This window comes from Hyaena hyaena, unplaced genomic scaffold (genome assembly GCF_003009895.1).
Source record: "Hyaena hyaena isolate Hyena2069 unplaced genomic scaffold, ASM300989v1 scaffold_140, whole genome shotgun sequence".
NCBI classification, from domain to species: domain Eukaryota; kingdom Metazoa; phylum Chordata; class Mammalia; order Carnivora; family Hyaenidae; genus Hyaena; species Hyaena hyaena.
Window position 1 is genome coordinate 2723604 of NW_024080772.1, and position 552 is coordinate 2724155.

Sequence of the window (552 nt, forward strand, 5' to 3'; positions counted from 1 at the left end):
CTCTGGTCTGGTTTCCTTCTTTCTTCCATCGGAACTGGCAGAGCACGTCACCAGGATGCAGCTCTCACGGGAGGCTGTTAGGAGGGGCTCCGAGTGAGGGTCCTTCCGTATCGTGTGTGCTGGTGCTCCCAGGATGAACCCGTCCATGGTTCTTGTCACCTGGCTGAATGAAAGCAGCCCTTCCCTCTGTGCCAGTGGTCCTCAATTCTGGACGCACATCAGAATCACCGGGAAAGCTCTTTAAAAGTACAGCTGCCTGGGTTCTACCCCTCGAGACTTGGATTTCAGTGGGCTAGGCTGAGGTCCAAGCGCTAGTTCTGTTTAGAATCATGGGGAGCTTTTAACACACAGCCCCCGTTTTTTGCCACCTTTTTAAGGGAAGAGAAATACCCAACATCTCTCATAAGGCCATTCACAAAGACTGCGGGTGAGGGATGGATGTACAGTCCGCTAAAAGCTCTGGTAGTCGTTCAAAACATGGATTGAGTGCCTATAATTGATCAGGTGTCATTAAGAGATTGGGGGAAACACAAGGCTAGTGCTCCCCGCCCT